Source organism: Varroa destructor, unplaced genomic scaffold (assembly GCF_002443255.2).
Source record: "Varroa destructor unplaced genomic scaffold, Vdes_3.0 BEIS01000001.1, whole genome shotgun sequence".
NCBI classification, from domain to species: Eukaryota; Metazoa; Arthropoda; class Arachnida; order Mesostigmata; family Varroidae; genus Varroa; species Varroa destructor.
Window position 1 is genome coordinate 2,509,724 of NW_019211454.1, and position 17,293 is coordinate 2,527,016.

At 40.0% G+C, this 17,293-nt stretch overlaps 1 protein-coding gene and 2 long non-coding RNA genes across 6 annotated transcripts in view; 1 reads left to right on the top strand and 2 right to left on the bottom strand.

Annotated features, from left to right (window-relative positions):
- Positions 1–8,848: 8,848 nt before the first annotated feature.
- Positions 8,849–11,501, bottom strand: LOC147758125 (uncharacterized). Of its 3 annotated transcripts, none has more exons than XR_015318945.1 (2): positions 11,369–11,501; positions 8,849–10,698 (listed from the first exon to the last, which is right to left on the bottom strand). It is a non-coding gene; the product is annotated as an uncharacterized LOC147758125 (long non-coding RNA). The 3 variants fall into 3 exon arrangements; XR_015318946.1 differs by having other exon boundaries at positions 11,222–11,479; XR_015318944.1 differs by lacking the exon at positions 11,369–11,501 and adding an exon at positions 10,849–11,215.
- A 166-nt stretch (positions 11,502–11,667) lies between these two features.
- cib (thymosin beta cib) overlaps positions 11,668–17,293 on the top strand; it is a 39,443-nt gene continuing 33,817 nt past the window's right edge. The window contains exon 1 of one of the 2 annotated variants that reach the window (XM_022788594.2): positions 11,668–11,963. The gene's annotated coding sequence lies outside the window, so the exon portion shown is untranslated. The remainder of the gene's footprint in view (positions 11,964–17,293) is intronic. The other variant, XM_022788589.2, reaches the window with a different exon arrangement.
- On the bottom strand, positions 12,190–13,242 carry LOC147758126 (uncharacterized). The gene is made up of 2 exons (XR_015318949.1): positions 12,923–13,242; positions 12,190–12,360 (listed from the first exon to the last, which is right to left on the bottom strand). It is a non-coding gene; the product is annotated as an uncharacterized LOC147758126 (long non-coding RNA).

Sequence of the window (17,293 nt, forward strand, 5' to 3'; positions counted from 1 at the left end):
TCTTGGAAGCATCATATCCAATAAGCGTATTGTCACACTGGTTCAAATCTCAGCGTCGGCAAAAATTACCAGGTAATAACAATCAGGAATATATAATGCGAAGAAGTAATAACAAACGTATTATCAGAACGGTTAATAGTTGCTTGTATGTTATTATCATGCCGTTTCATGGCTTTGTTGGGAAAAGGCCAGCTAATTCTAGCTATATTTACTGCCATTAGACTTTTAGTGGAATAAATCTTTGGTGCTGTACCTAATAGCAGGTGATTCTGAGGAGTTGTGAACATAAAATAAAAGCTCAGTAACGCTGACAAAAAAAGGTTCATTTTCGGCGTTTGCCAGTTGTAAGAGTCCTTTGAGAAAGAGAGAATCAGTATTTAGTTAAAATTTTATTAGCCTATAAGGACTTTGCTGCTCACAAAGTGTGACACGTAAGTCCTAAAATATTTATTATTATTTACCCTTTAGAAGATAAGCAATTATAATCAAGAAGTATTTAGAGTAAAATATACCTAATTCGAATTGTTACAATCGATATTACATACTTACCAGTCATTTGCCGAGTGATAAAAGAACACCATTCGAAATGTCGAGAATAAAAGACCGCTACCAGACATGGCGTTAACATTGCAGCATTCTAGGATTTTGCCGCGTAGATACCAAGTAATTTCTAGATAGAGTGTATTTTACATAAAAAATCTCCAGCCAATGTTCCAAAATAGTTTCTATTCTCGCATTGATACGACATTGTAGCAAAGCATAGCAAAGCTACTACGGAACCAGGCGGTAACTGAAGCTTGTAACCATAACCCCCGACATCCCACGCAGCGTTGGGGCCGTAAAGTGCGAAATTTCCTGTTCTACCAAATTTCTTACCATACGGCATTGCACGTACCATACTGGGTGCCAGCCGTATGCTTTGGGTAGCCGTTTATGTGGTAATTCAATATCGATGTCAAACCTAAACTGTAACTGTTTCTGTAACTGGGCCATATTTTGTTTTAGAAAGTAATTTAGGTGGAAATTTGCGCGTTTCCTTGTCACTTGGACCTACTCAGTGATATACTAAAGCTATGACGTCTTAACTTAATAAATATGTAATAGATAAAGAACGGACATGTATATATAATACTGTCTTCAGTCAGATCCTTGACGTTGTTGATGACCATGATTCACGTGCTTGTAAAGAATGTCCGTATAATTGCTTAGCTTCACTGGTCATTTCTCCTAATTATGGTAACTATCGTTATCTTGCAACAAATGTGAACTCGGCAATCTGAACGTTAGTTTTTGGTACAACCAATTAAAGACAAAAAATTGATCTACACTGTACGGCGTGCAATGTTAATATTTATTGGAAGTTCTTTAACCTATATTAAAATATTTTTTGATACTGCAACGTGCAATGTGCGTTTTACGTCAGACAGTGCCCCGTGAAGCTACAGCTGGCGTGGACGTTCCCATCTAATAGAACGGGTCTTTTGTTGTTCGGTCTAATAGCGTATACGTGTGCAATCAGCACCTAATAATAAATAATAATAAAATAATAAAAGAATAACAAAATTATTTGTTTTCGAGAAGAAGTTGTATCTGACTGAAAAACGTCGACGTTTCGCCGGATACGTTGTAGTACATACGAAGCGCCTACGTACGAAAAGCCGTAGGCCCCTCTGCATAAAAGCGCAGGGAGACTTCACGTATAATCATTATGTGCTTAACAGAGAGCTTCTAATTTCGAGAAGGGCGTGTCCCATATTTCACTATGGATGATTAAGTACAATTTCGCCCTTTATAGACCATTAACGAAATGACGTTATTTTCACATATGCGATAGACTAACATACTAGAGAGCTATTTTTCACCAACACACGATTCTTATTTAAAGTCATCTGTCAGAATTTCTAATTATGATGAACTTTCAGTATTACCTGTTATTGCGTCGCTGTTAACGGTTTTTGTTCCATATAGATCAAATATTATTAAACATATCAACAACACGTATGAAAAAAAAACGTTTTGCTGGTTGGAGCTTGATCTATAACTTGATGTACTTTGTTTAACAGAAATCTTTGCTTTTGTAGGGAAAGTAGTAGAAACAGCTAATGGACGATACGCGTCTGATATCCTACTGACTAAGAAAGCTCAAGAAATCACAATAGGTAAAAAATAAAAATCCAACAACAGTAGAAATGGCACCGTCAATCCGTACGCCTAGTTTAAAGACCATAGATCGCATTTCCCTAAACTAGATGTTTGGCCACCCAGGCCGTGTCGATGCGGTAAATGTCAATTCTGTGAATTCGTATCGATTATATAACAGTATATAAACGTTGCCAAATATATAAAAGTTTTTTGTTGTTACATTTCGTATACGTAACTAAAGCGTATGAGTCAACGTAAACGCTATTGAATAGTTACAAATATGAGTATGTGAGTAAATTTTACTGTAATAACGAGTGTACAAGAAAAAGAATCGCTATAATAATCCAGGGTTACTTGAATTTTATGGACTATGTAAGTATAGCAAATATCTATCTAGGACTGAATTATACAAATCGTTACTTGTCAGGCGTAAGGGTGGGGCAAAAACTTGGTCACATACCCTAGCGCATCTTTTTGATAGATGCGACAACCGTACTGTTATTCTAGAGGCTATGGTTTCAGAAAGAATTAGATTTTTGGTAACGGGGACAACCATTTCGGAACTTGCTCAATTAAGAATCAATCATGAATAAAGCTGGCAACAAATATGAGAGTTTGGAATTATTCACCTCTATCAGGAACATTTGCTCCCAGAAAATTTTTACAAATATTCATGATGAAAATCACATATCATTGCAAGTGACCTTTTTTTCTTATAAATCGAAATAGCGTATATATATATATATATAAGCTAATCGATATTCTATTTTTCGTGAGTTGTGTTTCTACTGAGAGCATTACTTGCATTAAGACTCAACAATGGCCAGGGAAGATCACAGATATATTTTGTAGTAAAGCTCGGAACAGAATACCTTGAATAAATATTAAATCTTTGAAACATGGTTTTTGTAGTTCTTTCTTCGGCTACCTACACGTCAGCTTTTCTGCACTCCCTCATGCCAACCCCGCAAATTCCGCATCTTTGAACAGATGACTTTTAATGGCAATAACGACAATGAGGGGAAGTGAGAGGTTGTGTCAAAAATTTCTCAGTAGGTATCATTTGTCTTTATGATAAAATTACTGGTAGATGAAAAAGTTATTTCTGTATCGTATATAGATTTTTTTTTTGTGGAAAAGGGGAAAAATTGAAATCGAGAAATTTTTTTTATATACGGATACAATTTTAGAATTTATTATGCTTTGCAAACTGCATTATTAGTCTACGTTTTTAAATCTCATCTTTTTGGCCTTATTAGATGTATATTAAAGAGCTACGGTTGTATCAAAAGCCCTAACCTTGGTTATGTTAACGTTTTAAACAAATTTTTGGACCTGTTTCGAAAATTTGCCGGAGATATTTTGCCTTATCCTAACAAGTATTAAGCGAATTCAAAACGGATAAATACACAACCCGAAATTGACAAAAAAAACCTTAGGCCCTTTTGGGAATCTGTATTCAATACACACTCAAGAAAAAACAGGGGAACATTTTTTGCTACTGTTCATAAGTTTCGTCATAAGTTTCATAAGTCAGAAGTTGTAGAACCCTTACATCTGCTCAGGAGGTCTAATAGGGGGTAGGTTTGTCTATGAAAACAGTGGCAAAAGATAGGGATGTGACATAACATATTGAGGCATGAAATTGGGCGTATTTAAGCGAGCAGTAAAGACAGCGTCACGAAATGTCATTCAGCAAGCTTCTAAGAACGTCACATTCAAGATGTTTGTAGGAATTAAACAACGTGAAATAAAAAAAGGTTCAGTAATTCAATAAAGTGATAGTGCGAAACCAGCTGAATGGAGACAATTTAGACCTGATGCTTTGATTGATAACGCAAAGACAGTAAGTCAAATTTCGTATGCATGTTTACCAAAAACTATCATGGGCCAAAAGTACAGCAGCCATTTATGTAAGTACCTCTAAGTCCGAAGTACCGAAGTACCTCTAAGTCTTCAAATCTTTCGTTCCAACGGCTGATGGCTGACAATTGCAAAAACAACTGTTAGTCTAAAGCTCGCTAAATATTTTTGAAGAAGCCTTGTGCTAATATGGTAGTTTCCTTTGGCACAAGACCTTTTTTTTTTTTTGCTTGGGCTATAAGTTTTTCCGTGCTTCTATGGAACTATTTAAGTACAATACAATGTTGATTGCCGATTAATCTAATGACACGGCCGAACCAGAAGTTGTCGCAATATTGATTTCTTGACTGCACGAAGTCGGCAAGCTAAAGCGTGTGACATATCGTAGCACATTATCTTACTCAGGTGAAACTAATAAGGTCCTCAACTACGATCCATGTTAATATTATTAATTATTATAATTAATTATTAATAATTAATTATCATCGGACATTACCCGCGTAGTATGGGTTCTTCTATACAAGCAGCTAAGTTCCAACATCCAGTTTCATCCAAGTTTCAACATCCAAAAAACGAGGCTGTAAGGGAATATATTGTGACCCAGCCTGAAGGGAAGTTTATTATATTCGGTTGTAAGATTGTAAAGCTACATTTCAACGAGTTTTTTAGCGACAGGAACTTCTCGTTTAGCGGTATCATCTTTATGGCCATCTAGACGAAAACTTCTTTTTTTGTTCTATATGTAAGAGGGAGAAAAAGTTAGACATTAAATCCGCGGGGTGGTACGTTCGAATTGGGGAAAACTTTGCCACAAACTATTGCTGGTCGCCTTGGGCTTTAGTCCAAAATGTGAAAGCTATGCTCACATAATAAGAAATGACGGTTTGAGGGCGAAAAGGAGATATATCGAGTGTACGACAATGTAAGGTACCCAACCAATCAGCAAACATTATTAATAAAATCAAAGTAAATACAATATATTGCCCTAGTACATAAATTTATATGTATTCTTGGGGACCTCAACAATGGTGTTTCCATTTCATCCTCGTAATTTCGCGCCCTTCGGAGAAACGACACTTGCGCTAGAACGACGTCTGATTTTACAAAGCCATTGTGATCAAAGAACGCCAACATATACCGCACTTCTAAAGTTCAACTGAGTCTTTGATGGTCCTGTAGTGTGCGGCAAAGTTTGATATCCCTGTGAGAGACTAGCTAATGTTTTTTAAGCTAAGCTGTCCACTTTTCGAGTTTCGACAGAGCTAAAACGTTGTTAGAATTCGGCGAACAACGTAACCGCTTACGTGGCCCTTGCTAAAGCGGTTTTTGTATGATTTAGTTGGTATAGTAACGCTTTTTGCGAACAGATGGGCGTCAGCCATCTAAATACCTTGCTTATTTCAATTGTGCTTTGATTTATGATCCGCTAAATTAAACGTTCCAGTGATTTTTTAACGAGCGCCGGAATCCGTGATTTCGATTTGTTTCATTAAACCTTATGACATTGGCTCTACACTGTGAACCTCCAAAAAGATCTCATATTCTTTATTACACCAGCTCAAGTTTCCCTTGAAGGAATAGGTTTTACAACTTTTTCAAAACACAATAATATTTACTGCACATCTGTGAATTTACAGGCGTCGATTATTTATAGGTACTTTACACGTCAGCTAAACAGCAGCCGACTATTGAAGCAGGGTAAGATGACTAAGTTTTAGACAGTGGATCCCTGAGGTTTATGCTGTCTAAACCCTGGCTGAGTGACTCAGTACAGGGAGCCTTAGTACTAGAAATGGACAGATCGAATCGAAGCTTTTATCTTTAATAGATAGCCAACTATGTCACTCCGTCACCAAGCGGATATTCTTTCACTTGGGAATAAGCGAATGAGAGCCTGTAATGCTGTGAAAATGAGATGTCATTGGAGACGAAACACCATAGCGTTTTATGACCCCGTTTAGGCGCATATCAATAGCTTATTAAAAGTCTCTGTCAACAACAGAAAAAGTAGGTTAGCTTCAGTATCGTATGCCACAGAACCGGATTTCATCCTATTAGTTTATGTGAAAGCGTTCGGAAGGTTTACCCTAAAAGGGAAAGATTACAAAAATTGGAACCGATGAAACAAAGATGTCGGTACTGGTTGTCGCAGTGCCAAATTTCAGATAGATGTGTAATATTATACGGATTTACGAAAAAGATGGTTTAAAGCTGACATTACAGACTCTTGAAAACCGACGAACTCTTGTTGGCTGAATAGACAGTCATTCTTTAAAGTATCATAACGATGTCATCCTATTTGATGTAATAAGTAATTTCTAAACGATATTCCTAACAAAATGTATCCGAAAAATGTGTAAAAGAATCTATCAGGTCAAGACCCCTCCAAAGTAAACCACTCAGTAGCAAGATAGCTTGGAAGGACCTATTTGCTCTTGAGGACTATTCTGTTATTAGACTAGTAACTTGGGTTTATTTTCTTAGGTATTGGTAAAATGAGAGCAAGCCATGAAGGTCTGATAAGATCTGCATAGGCTTTGGTGCATATATGGAGACTTCAACCGCTGCAAACGTTTGACGACAGAAAGCTGTTATTTAGATTTCAGAACGAGTAAAGTTTGTCGTATAATTAGTTAGTAATGCGTACGCACAAGATCATCACTTAAATGACCGGATTTTTTTTAACTAGTTATTAATTAATTGAAAACCAAGTTCCTAAGGCGCATCCTATCCTATAGGCGTGTATTCCAAGCCAATGCTCACCAAGGGTATAGACGCGTCGGTCTTACTATCGCTTTTAATAATTAATTCACGCTGGTCAGGCACGCCATATTGATCATCTTGTACACTTCCAACATCTGTTCCGATTTGTTGAGAGGAAGCCACAGAAACAATTCTTACTTCCAAATGATGTCATGTTACGCATATCGGATAGCATGACGTGGGCTTAGCCGTTAAATTCCTAAACAAACCTACACTGTCGGGAACTGAATCTCGCCTATGATGGTCGCTGACGTATGGATCCGTTAACTGCGTTTCCAAAAAATGTAACAAACTTTTGGAGTGCATGACTTGATTGATAACGTTTACGCACGAATCAGATAAATTCATTAACTCGTCCGAGTATTCCGTGGATTTTAAGGGAATCATGAGCTCAAGTATATACATTACGATTGGTTCGAAAAGTTACGTAATTTAGCATTGCGTTAACGAAAACTACCTCTGCTACAAATACCGTTACTTGACTTTTGTTCCAGAACAATAATCTATAATAATCTTATTCGGATTCAAATGGTAAGTTGAAACGGAAATGAAACTAACGTTAAAAATGTCAAGCATGAAAATTGAAAGAAAGCCATTGTACTTTCTCTCCGAATCCACGGTTATCAATTAAAACTTCAAAATTGACAGCTTTAGAAACTAGCTTAAAACGCCAGGTCTTTCTCTCATCTCTCACAAAAATCGTTATTTACTCAATCCTGTAAGGATTGCTTTTTAGACTTTTTTCATACTTGCTTAATAAATGATGTGACTTATGAAGTGTTGCGTTTTGATAAATGGTCACAAAGGCTTCGCGTCTGCTTAAATAATCTCATATCTGAGTGGGTCCGAAAAGGATTAGCAGCAAAATTACCATGCATTTCTGCTAGACTGTGCAGGATCTCACATTCTAGCACCGTATAAAGTGCATTTGTATCTGGCTAATTTTTTGTCAAGTGGCTGAATTAAACGCCACCTCAGTCTGAAGAAGTTTTTCAACCTTTCTTGTCCAGAAAACCATTCCAGTGCAAATACCGCTTACTTTATCGAAACACCCAAACAACGTAAAGTGTTAGAAGAGATCTTACTTCTAATATTTATTTTTATATTTATTACCAGTAAAAGAGATATGGCCTTAAAGAAAAATTAGAAACTACTCTTCGATATTTAGGGTTATCAACAGGCATCTCCATAAACTACATTTTCTTTTGTGATAAAGTGCTGGACAGCTTCAGGCCAAGTTTGCTAATATGATTTTATGTAATAAATGATAATGAACGAAATAAATGGTTTAAATGCACTATTATAGTTAAGCATCACCTATACAGTTTCTAGGTTTTTTCCAGACGTAAAAATAATAGAGACTTAGCCAAATGAACAATGATTCTGACAATGAGAACAACAATCATCATTCGTCAATTAATATTAATGTACTCTAACCGTCTTTCACAGCATCATTTCCGTAATGAAGGCCATGTATGTTGTCCGCAACGTTTGGGACAGCAAATAAGGCCCACAGTGTAAAACAAATCCTTCCATGAATAACAAGCGGTAAGCTAATACTAATCAAGTAAATCAAAAAAGTGCCTTTATGTAGTTTTGGGCTCGGTCAGACAGGTCATCTTCTATTTTTTATTTAGGCTACGCTTATGTGATGGAGAGATATGAATCAGGCAAAATAAACGGATTTATTTGATCATAATGGGAATTCTACCACAAGCAGAGCAAGACACATAAGTGACTTATGAATACGACAGAGACCCGTAATTTTTCTAACCCCCTAATTTGATTATTTGACGATACTTTTTACGATTTGGTTTTGTAGAGCAAGACACTTGTCCCCTCCGCCTATTGGCTTAGAATGTTGTAAGTTCTTAAATTTTCCGTCGTTTTTCTTGTACCATTAAAGCTCTATATTTTTTATATAAATAAAATATATATAAATAAATAAAATAAATATATAAAGAATATATTTTCTGTTCTAAGTGAGTTTCTTGACACGTATGGTGTAATATAATGGAACCGCATTTTCGAATTCCCACGCACATGTAGGACACTGATTACGAATGAGAAGTTCTGACACTCAGGGAATATCCACACTGTATTTTTCTTGTTATATAGATCTGATATTGTATCTATATCTTGTTCATCCGTTTGACGAGGGCACAACGTCTGGATGCCGTGGTGCTATGTCGTAAATGCTAGACTTAAAATAAATCATCCGCATTTATCAAGAATGGAAACTGATTTTGAGGTCTCTTCTAATTTTCCTCGTTACGTCATGATTTCAACGCTTTCTCTGCCAGTTTAACCAGATGTGTCCATTCCCTACAGAATAAAAAGGACAAATTTGAAATGTTCAGGATAATAAAGAAAAGAACATTCAGAATCCAGAGTAGATAAAACCTCAGTTTTATATACTTCGGGTTCAATGAACTCCCTCAGATGTTTTAATTAATTTCGAATATTATAGTTGAGTACAGAAGATATAGTCGAAATATTTAAATGTAGACCGATTACTCTAAAGCTCACGTGCCAAGCCAATCATTTTGCTTTTCTATGGAATATAAGCTACAGGTGAGCATCTTGTCACCCAGGGTTCGAGCTTGTGCCAACGCATCATACTATTTTAACAGGGCCACACTAAAAAAAGGTCTCCTTATCTAACAAGAATATAGTTAGTGTACTGTTTAGTCAGTGCAAACTGCATGTCGATGACGGCATTTTCGCACCACCCTCAACTAAGTACTCGTCTAGTGGAGAGGGCAATGTTGGAGCGTTGTTGTTCGCTTACTGGACACAACGGAGCTCAGAGACGTTGAGAAAGCACACAAGCAGCCGAATACCATAGCCTGCATGTCTGTGTCTGGATGAGTTTGTATATGGGTCTATGGCTAACTAGATGTATGTCTTTCCGCCGGTGTTCGGATGTGACGCTGGCTACATATTGACGACGGCGTGGATGGGGTGAGAGTCATGAGACCACTTCGGAAATCCCGTCATCTCCTTGTTTTCCTCTTCCTTTTCGGTGCATTGTTGGCAGCAGCATCTTCAGTTCGAATCTCGTGCTGCGCACTTCATTGAACTCCTGAAAAGGTGCTCCACTGGGTCTAACGATGGTGGAAGAAATTTACCTCGTTTCACTATATCTTTACGGTTATGCCATAGTGTTGATCGGAGATTAACAGATCTACCTTAGCGTACAAATTGAAAAACGAAACTAGCGCCAGGTGCACAACTATACCCCGAACAGTGCTAATAGACATAAAATAAGCGGACGGCATAACAGGGCCGATAGCAGCGCTAATGCCATATCACCACCTGGAACAACACCAATAACTTTAACTAGATGTAGCCGTTACCGTACAATAACATCGGTCATGTTCCCAGAGCTAACCTTAGTTCCGTTATCTGCATCATAATCATCACCAGGATTTAGCCAGAGGCAGTAGAGGGCCAATAAGCTGCTTCACAGCAGAGCCCCGAGCACTCACAACAACAACAACTGAACTTCATAGGATAGAGAACGAATAGGAGGAGATCGGTTCTGTGGTGGCCAAACGCAGATCCATTTGTTTCTCGATAGTATTATATTACTGGGTGACGTAAATGTAGATAGTGCTGCATGTCGGTCGACTGCGTCGTTCTTCTTAGGTAACGACATAGCGTGGCTGGTGTCACCATTGCTTATAGTTTGCATAGGTTAATGACAGCTGACCAAGGCGTTGAGAACAAAATCAGATTGGTTCAGCTTTCCTATCCTTCCTTGACGTCGACAACGCCGTCTTCGTTCACAAAGAGGCTCACCGGGCTAACGAACGCTACTGGATTCGACTACAGAAGAAGCTGGAGGCTGCATAAAGCAGGCCAGGCATGGGCCAGCACAGTGACGCTAAGTGACTACTGCCAATTCGCCGCTATCGGTGATGCAGGCTGCAAAGAAAAATACATAAAAGCATAAAAGCGCAGAATAAGCGGAATTACGCAACAGCGAATAATGCGGCATAAAACACACATATACCGTAAAGCTAATAGTGGAAGTGCAGTAGCTAGCTATATAGGCAATATGTAGTTTGTCTGTACCCATTTCCGTTGAACTTTGATGGCTCACTGATTTCAGAACTGAAACTCTTCGATGGCACTTCGGATTAGGCCAAGTCATAAATGCATACGAAAATTGCACGTGTACAGTCAAAGAAAATGTTCTGGGAGTTCAGATCTCATTCTGCTACATGATCTGTAGCTTGAATGATTTCTAGCTACGTGCAATCTATCTACTATAAATTCGGAGTCTCTTTTCATCAATAGACGCCGTTCCCTCTTCTTTCGTCTCCACTGGACGCTCCATACTCCTTCTAGAGAAGCTCAAACACGCTCATCGCCCGCCAAGACGACCAAACACCCACCCAACCGGCTTAGAAACGAAGGCTTTACCCAGCGATTCTCAATGCGCTACCTCCATAGACGGCGTCGTCCACTCACTCCACGGAACCAACGAACGAACCACAGCTACGACGACGTCCCACAGACTCAGACTCTCCTTCCCAAACACAGACACACACATCCAGTCGCTGACGTCCATGCAGCAGACTCCCATACTTACCCGCGCGCAGTCCACCACACGGCGCCGACCGAACACGCATTCAGACCTTATGGGCAGCATAGGGTGCTCACAGTCGACCTAACCAAAGTTCTAGGTAGGAGCACTTACACACTCACAGAATCCAACGTTCCGCCCTTTCTCAACTGGCGGCGGCGGCGGTTGCCGCTGTCGGAGGAGAATCAACGGCCGCAGCAGCAGTTTACCCCTCTCCCACCAGCAGCGGCAGCATTGGCGGCGGAAAATCCATAGAGCGGAGCGGTGAAGCTGCCATCCAGCAGACGGGGGAACCAGGTATCCAACACTCAGTTGTAGTAGTGCTTCAATACGAGCAGTAGCTGCTGTTGCTGGAGATATCAGATTCGGCAAACGACGCCGCCCAACGCCGCCGCAGAAATACTGAGCTAACCGTTTGCTGTTCCTCGACGACGTCTCCCTTTTCGTCCGCGAGTAGTAGTGCAGTGTGGTAACTTCGTGCGTGCTGTGCTGATTGCCATTGTGTCCATTTGGCATACGACTAACTAACTTCTTGTTATTAACGGCTAATAACAGGAGAGTGGTCATTTTAGCCTTTTCGTCTCGTCGTTGACAAGAGAACGTAAGTTATCAAAAAACTCAAATAACAAAACCACAACTCAGCTATGCCGGGTTGTTGAACAATAACAATACAGTTTGATACCATTGATTAGGTAACAAGGCAGTTTTCTTGTTGGTACAGTCTATAGGCGATACGAATTAATCCAGAATGAGAAGATTTAGCGATACATGCACGTATCGGTCATGGATTTTTAAATATGTACGCTGTTTTCAGAAACCATAACCAATTTAAAAAGGTGCAATTGAATTTCGATTCAATACTGTTGCTTTATTTTAGTGACTGATGCCTGTTCGCATTTGACGAATTGCCGTGTTCTCCGTCGTCACGGCGAATCTTGGAAGTGGGTGGTGCTTTTTGCTGAATATCGGCCATGTTTATTTATGTCCGATTAGACCTCCTAGCAAAATAGAAATGTACATCTTATCATAAGTGCTATATATAAACAAGATAACAATCAAACCTATGTTAAACAAAAATGAGACCATATCAAATATCCATTCATTTGAATCAGTCGTAATTCTGGGGTATCCCCCGAATTCTCTATAATTTTACAAACTAGTTCGGTGTTTTTCTCTTCCGATTCGAGTCAGTGTCGGCTAATCCCATTCACGATTTTTCGTCATCTCCTTATTCTCGAGGCGTCCAGCGTACGCAACTATTATTCATTATCGTCGAGTTATCTTCCCCAGCGCTTCCGGCCGCTTTTGTGTACTACTGTTCTCTGGTAAAATTGTGTACCATGGTACAGCTTTCAGGCTTCTTTCACGTATAATCTCAACGAGGCCAAGTCTATATTAAGGAGCTGTTGAACTCTCATTATGGGGCAGTGCAATCGCGGCCAAGGTAACGCAAACGCTCCGTGGAAAAGACCCGTACTTCATTTCGTATGGCTTCCCGCTGCTGTTTGGTTCCTATTTCTACCGAAAGGACGAGTCTGCGGGAAAAAGTAACCGACTCACTTTTCGTGTTCATCCGCCGTCAGGCCGTTCGTATCCTGGGTGGGGTGGTGCTATGGGTGTCATAGTTGTCTGTTGGCCTGTACAGACAGGCCTGCTGGTGCTGCTGCTGCTGCTGTTGTTGGTGTTGCTACTGGTCATATTTAGACTCTCTGTCTGCTTGAATGTACGTGTTTAGGTGAGGATACGCTCGACAACTGCGCATCTGTTCTTTCTGATCGTGCGATTTCGCGTGAATGTGTCACTATTGATTACTTAGTTATATCATCTCTACATTATCGTACCTGATAATGAAAGGCCAAACAGAACCGCCTATAATTTCATTAGGCAAACATTCTGCAGCAACAGAAAATGACAGAGAAATACAACGGACAGCGTATCGTCTTTCCTATCGGAGCAATCGTCTAAAACAATAGCCGAGAAGTCGTCTGCATAGCTACCAAAGTGAAGTGACAAGTAAATGGCGGGCCAAAGCTGTGAGGCCAGAGTTTATGCTTTCGCTCATTCATAGATCTACACAATCTTAGATCACTGCCAGCGGCTGCCGCTTTATTGGCAAGATGGCAGTGGTAGTTGACATTTAATGGATCCGCTATTGCTGCTTTGAGCAACTCTTGTTGCGCTGTGTTTCATTGAAGATGGACCGACGCCCTATAACTTAAAGTTCAGATGACGTCGAGACGTAAACGCTATTCTGAGAACGACAATTCGGCCTGCCAAATTTCACGACAGAATAATATGAATGGATAGTCTGTTAGTCATGTACGGCAGGAGAAGGGGATGCTGAAAACTGAGGGGGCGTAGCCACTTAAATCATTCCAATAGAATCGAGCATCCGTTATAAAAATATACGTTGCATTTAAAATAACGCCGAAACAAATCTATGCGTACAAGCCCCAGCCGCATTCTATTGAGTTTTAATTGACAGCGAGTGCACTACTGGAGATGCAATGAAGATAGATAGGGTTGAGAACGGAGAACTTGGAAGACGTCTCAAATTTTTTCTAACTAAAAAATGAAGCAGATATGTTTTTCAGGTGAATTATCAATTCAGATCCAAACGTCTGTCCTGGTCACGCAGTGCCAGCGTTGGGGCCGGTAGTAACGCTTATTTTCAAATAGGTTTATGATTACTATTGAGAAGTTGCTCAAAAAAAATCGTTGGAATTGAGTTCACCTTAATTGTAATTGTATAGTACACGCCTTATATTAAACGATGTCCTATGGGCCTTATTGTTTGTGCAGATTTCTATCATGAGAAGCATGCTTTTATAGATATAGCTTATTTTCTAAAAAAAAAAAAACTCGAGCTGAATTCGTTAATCGCATGAAGTGATTTATCAGTCATGAAAGGCCCATATTTGGACTAGACTTGTTCGAAATAGTGGTAGGATGAAGGAACAATGGTTGCGACAAACTTGAAATGCCTGGAGCACATATGAAGGGTGATAATTGCCGTATTATATATGCCACTATGTGTGTATGCAATTTTTCGTAGAAAAAACCATCGTCACACAGTATTTTCCTAGAGCAGACTTAAAGCTTTTGCAGTTAGCCGTTATATGTTATTATGATTGAGCTTATGCTCTCGACGGAAGGGGTCAGTTCGCTAATTGTCATCTTTCAGACCGTTAGACAAATCAGCGCCTTAGTGTATTAGAGTTTCAAGTACAAGGATTTTTGCTAAATTCAACTATATCATTAATTAATCTATTTATATTATAAAGTTTATTTCAAATATATGTAATATATACATGTATATAATGGTGGCAAAAACATAGGTCTCTAATAATAGATCCGGACCTTTGTAATGGAACCAAGTAAAAAGGCTGAATCATATAATCGACATACGGTTAGAGTAACTTTATTATTACGTCGCTAATGACGTTTAACACTTGCAACGCTAGCAAACGTCTGGGCAACGAAGCGATATTTATCATCAAAGATCAAATAAGCTACTTTATATGCAAGCACACGAGAATTATGACCGTGATTATTATCGTTATTCTTTTCCGCTCGTACATATTGTCGCTATCTTAGGCGTGTAAGTAAATGGGTAAAAACATTTCTGGGCTTCTAGCCCAAGGCACGCATGCACAATTTTTTCACACCTATGGAATACTTCCAATATATAACAGCGCCGTGTGCGCGATGAATACGAGATCGGTGGAGCTTACGGGACAAACCGTTCAATCAACGGACCGATTTGCGTCGCAGTTTAATTCTCAGTCTACGATTTTTCAACGACGACGCTGTTTTTGTTGTTGTTATTGCGTGCGGTTCGATTGAGCGTCATCGGCGGTCGCGTTCGCTTAGTCGTAATTAGTGCTTGCAACACATGGACGCCGCTGCTTTTGATTACCATATTGAGTGTGCTAAGAGTCTGCTCATGTTTGACATGACTCATTTCGAACGCTGTTTACCATGTTAGGGGAAGCCTGTAGTAGGTTAGTACGCGATAGCGTCGTCCACTTACTGGACACGTCGTCATCGTCAGCGCCGTCGCCATTTACTAGCAAAAATGATGATGAAATAGCTTATGCGTTTGTTGCCATCACCAGCACTAGCGCTACTGGAAGATCTGGGCGTCTGTTGTTGCGGCACTCGCCACCGTTGGACTCATTCTACATTAGCATGAGGATGGCGATGTAGATGCTTTGAATGTTACCCATGGTAGCTGCGTAGCGATGGTCTCGCTCATGCTAGTTGGCACACGTTGCTGATGCCACCCTTGTCGCTGATCTCGTGCTTCCAGCGACTCTAAGGGTTTGTCTATCTGTCATCGTTTCTGGTTGTTGCTGCAAGGAGTCGCTGCCTGTCTATCTTACAGTTGCTTGTACACGGCAGCGGCAGCTGCCGGCGACAACCGCCGGCATCCCGTCCCATCGAGTCAGTGAAGTCAGCTGCTGCCAACGACAGTTTGTTGCTCGCTGGGCCTGTTGGCTCTATGTCTGGCTAGATCAGTTAGTCGTTGAACGGCTGGTTGCCGCTAATGGCGGCTGCTGTTGGTGATCACTACCGACTCCGGGATCGCGATCTGCATCTACCGACTGATCGCACCGAGTGTTCTGCTTGGGCTTGGTTCGTAATCCGTGGGCCAACCAGGGGTCGGCTTGTGTGGCGACTCTGGTTTGTTCAAACAAAACTGGACTTGTCGCTGTTATTATTAGCGTCCACACGCAGACAAATTAGCACAATAAGCACTGGTAGAAAAGTTTATGCGACGCCTGGACATTCCAAGTGCAGGACTGAGTTCAACTTTTATTCCGCTTTTCCATTTTTGAGTATCCTTGATAATTGATGAACGAGTCAAATGCAAGGGTACTATTGAACGAAAGTAAAACGAGTCGGTGTTTGTTCGTGCCACCTATCGAAGAAACCTACACGACTACGAATGGTACAAGGACCAGTTGTCTTAACGAGCTCAGCTCGTCACCATCGCGTGGTTTCTTCGTAGCTGTTGAGATTTCTCAAATAATAAAATAGTTTTTGAAAACTGTTGTTGGCCATTAAAAAGTCAAATGACCGTTTAGTTGAAAGAGAGAAGACCTTTAACTGGGCATGAGTTAGTTTTATCTCATACTTGATTCACCCAGTTGAAGGACAACCCCTAAAGCCGGGCCTTACTTTACTCGAATCACACCTGGTTATAACAATTCATAAGAGTCCGGATCCGTTACGCCTAAATATGATTCTTTTGAAATAGGAACAACTCTAACTATTCGATTCGATATCGACAAGGCGTGCCTAATTGTGTCGCCAAAATTCATAAGCCGTTCGCCGTAACTTATATCTTGTCTACAAATAACTAATCCCGCATGCGCTTCCACTGGGCCACATAAATGCCTATGCATTATCACAAAACCAATAACAGTCCACAGTTTTTCACCAGAATGAACTATATCGTTTTAATTTAATCGCTCGTCTATGTGGGCATTCAAAAGACAATGTTATTAGATCCTCCGGAAAAAGTGAGTTAGTTACCATTTACCTTATTGTATCAAGTTTGTTTATATCACCGACATACTAACACTTTTAGGCTTTATTCTTTGTCTGAGTAGAAATGTAGCCTTATAAGCATCAAATCACAGCGTATACTTCATTATTTAAGTGAAGACTCTACCAGCTACGGGAAAGCTGAAAAGGGTTCTTTTCGTAATGACGTGGCCCTATGATTATTAATTCAGCTCTTTTCTCCACCAATGAGGTTACGACATAGATGGAATCTTCTCTGAAGTAGGTAACTGCATTGAACCAATCTATCGTCGATCGTAGCGTATCTCGCAGAAAAAGAAAAAAACATTCGTTTAGGACTGGTAAAATTTCAAATCACTTTTGCCGGCGTCAACAACGATCGTGACATCACCGAGCAAC